The sequence below is a fragment of the Balaenoptera musculus genome, chromosome X, assembly GCF_009873245.2.
Source record: "Balaenoptera musculus isolate JJ_BM4_2016_0621 chromosome X, mBalMus1.pri.v3, whole genome shotgun sequence".
Classification (NCBI taxonomy): Eukaryota; Metazoa; Chordata; class Mammalia; order Artiodactyla; family Balaenopteridae; genus Balaenoptera; species Balaenoptera musculus.
In genome coordinates this window covers 111,540,611-111,543,794 of record NC_045806.1, presented here as the reverse complement: position 1 = coordinate 111,543,794, position 3,184 = coordinate 111,540,611, and the positions used below count along the sequence as shown (strand labels likewise).

General features: G+C 43.6%; 1 non-coding gene across 1 annotated transcript; it reads left to right on the top strand.

Moving 5' to 3' along the window:
* The first annotated feature begins 2,632 nt into the window (after positions 1–2,632).
* Positions 2,633–2,735, top strand: LOC118889376. Its single transcript, XR_005018512.1, has one exon. It is a non-coding gene; the product is annotated as a U6 spliceosomal RNA (small nuclear RNA).
* The last annotated feature ends 449 nt before the right edge of the window (positions 2,736–3,184 follow it).

Sequence of the window (3,184 nt, the reverse complement as noted above, 5' to 3'; positions counted from 1 at the left end):
CTTACTGGAAGGCAACAAATACAGAATCATCGACATATGCAAATCCTGACGAATTTGCAGGCGGGAATCTGCTGGGTGTTCAGCAGCGAGCTAGGTGATTCTCTGAATTCAGTTCCCAAACTGGGAAGTTCAACCTTAGTACTTTGTTTCATGTGAAAATATGGGCAAACTTGGCGTGGCTTTCTGGTTCCCATAGAAATGCCCTGGAGCCTTTCTGCCTCTGCAGTCTGTGGGTCTGAGCCTCAAGTTGGACGGCATGGCAGTGTAGCCAAAGGGGATCTGAGATTGGAGGCCATTTAGTTTATGACCATTTGGGGGTCTTAAACCCTCATGAGACTGAATGGGTCTTTTTAATTTTGTTGCTGAGTTAGTGGGGTAATTGCTTCAAATTCCATTTTGTTCTGGCTGGGACCTCATGCTCTTGTTTTTGTTTCTTGAGGACTGTACTTGATTTTCTCACTTGAATACTGTAAATGTGCTGTCCGCAGTGCCCCTAGGGGACCCATTCTCTGGCCATGTTCTCTGATAACTGGTAAACAACTAAAAAGTCCTGCTCCTCTTCAGTGACTGAATGGAGGGGGAGTGGAGAATTTGGATCCCGGTCATGAATCTTTCAGTGGACTCTCCTGTGAAGCCCACCCAAACTGGTTCCTGGAGGACACCTCCTTGTTAAGCAGACACCACAGATCTGAAGGTAGTCTGCCCTGGATGTGACCAGAGGGAGGAAAAATGGCGTGGGAGGTGCTTCATATACCCTTTAGGAAGATTTCTCTCTGCATATATGTGTGTGTAAAAATATACATTGTGATGTTGCTTTCTCTAGCATGAACTCACCAAAGTTAACCTAATTAATGAACTTAGAGACCATTCGAAACCTTTTCTGGTTTCTTTATGCTATGCTGAAATCCACATATAATTAGCCATTCATTTTTAAATCCAGGAGAAATTAGTCATATTTGTAGGTGAAAATGTCGAGAAATAAAGAGGAAAGGGCGAGGGTAGAAAAAGATCACGTACAGGCACAGTACATGTGTTTCAAATTTTTTTTTTTCCTGAGACTCTGAAAAGAGAAATGAAGTTTTGCATTTACCAAGTCTATTAGGTTTTCTGATTTCAGAACAGGATAAACTGGGCTTTTCCTTCCCAGTTGTAAGCTAGAATTGAAATTGAGGCCAACTTCGTCTTCTTGGACTTAGAAAGTATTTTCCAGGCAGAGTATTTTAAGGCACAACTTTTCTCGTAACTGATCAGTATATACAAAAATGTTTGAACAAATGCCTTCTTCATTCCATGGAAAATAAGGTGCTGATAAGATACAGGAATAAAAATGTAACCACCTGTTCAATAAAGAGTTCCACTGGGGAGAGAGAGGGGAGGAGAATCTGTGTGTCCCTGTGTCCTCAGCCCAAGGACTTTCCTAGTCCGAATGACCTAAGTTGTCACTAAAAGAAAAGTGGGTGAGTCCCAACCAATATATTCATAAAGTTTGCTGCTTTCTTAGAAAGAAGTTGCAACCAAGCGTCGGGCAACGCTCCTTGGGCATTTTTCATGGGCTAGTTTGCGAAAGTCAAGTGAAGGAATTGTTTGAATCTTCTTTGACAAGTGCTGTGTTGCTGTGTGGGCCAAAGCTTCAAGCAGATTTATCAAAGTCATTGAAGTAGCTTCTACAACAAAGGAGGGATGTAATATCTAAGTTGTGTAAACCTAGGCCATTCGGGCTGGGAGGCAGCTGAAGGTGAGGCTATTTTAGCGGAGCCAGCATTTCGAATTCACTCTTCCTTTGTCCTCCTTGGCCTACCTTCTCAGTAATGGATTTGTCAACGACAGGATTGACCTAACCAATTTCCTGACAGCAACGCCTTGTTGTCGAGCAAACAATTATAGTAAGAATGTTGAGATTTGTGCTCAAATTGTATTTTGTTACACCGACTTCCTTCAGACCTCAAGTGAGTATGGTATGGAGAGCTTTAACATGAAATGATCTCTATGAAGAATTTCATTTTCCCAGGATCTTTGAATGAAATGGATACTGATCCACTATTGTTTTCTCCCAGGGCTTACCTGGAGGGAGAACAGAGGGGCTACAGACGTGTGTGCTCCTTTCTTTCTTTGGGGGAGAGATCAAGCAGATAAGAGCGAGGGATCTTCAACCAGCAGGGACTCCCCTTCAGAGGAGGAATGTGAACAGGTCAATTCTTCCAGCTCTTGATGGGTTTGGGTTAGGAGTTTGTGTGTAGTTATGTGTGTAGAATTGGACACGCTAGGCCTGTCAGCTTGGGCTTATAAACAAATATGATCAAGGGTCTCTCTTTACTTGATCTTTCCTTGACAAAGAATGTACATCCGCACGGGGCTGGAGGGTCCCACTCTTCCCTGCAGCCCGATGTCGCCATCAGTCGATTCCCTGCGTAGAGGTAACGTACCAGGTGCAAACCTCCTTAAATGTTATCATCCAGCCCGCATTTCACCATTTTGTTGATGAGACTATCATGGAAGACGATACAGTTTAGAACACACAGAGGATCAGCAGAGCTTAGAAAGTGCAGGTAAGGAAGAGTACTTATTGGACCAGAAAATCTGGAGCAGGGGCTTCACTGTTTTGTAAGTGAGGAAGGAATTAAAAGTCAGCATCAGGTGCTGGCTTCCAATATACTAAAATTGGAACGATACAGAGAAGATTAGCATGGCCCCTGTGCAAGGATGACATGCAAATTCGTGAAGCGTTCCATATTTTTGAATGGACTTGAGGACACGGGGAGGGGGAAGGGTAAGCTGGGACGAAGTGAGACAGTGGCATGGACATATATACACTACCAAATGTAAAATAGATAGCTAGTGGGAAGCAGCCGCATAGCACAGGGAGATCAGCTCGGTGCTTTGTGACCACCTAGAGGGGTGGGATAGGGAGGGTGGGAGGGAGGGAGACGCAAGAGGGAAGAGATATGGGAATATATGTGTATGTATAGCTGATTCACTTTGTTATACAGCAGAAACTAACACAGCATTGTAAAGCAATTATACTCCAATAAAGATGTTAAAAAACCCCAAAAAGTCAGCATCAGAAACGCACCCTAAGCTATTCTAGGTTGTTGGTTTCATTTTTGTTTGAGGACACCGTTGCAAAATACAACCCAGGCTGTAGGTTCAGTCACTCTCAGTACTTTCCCCGATCTTCGTGCTGTCC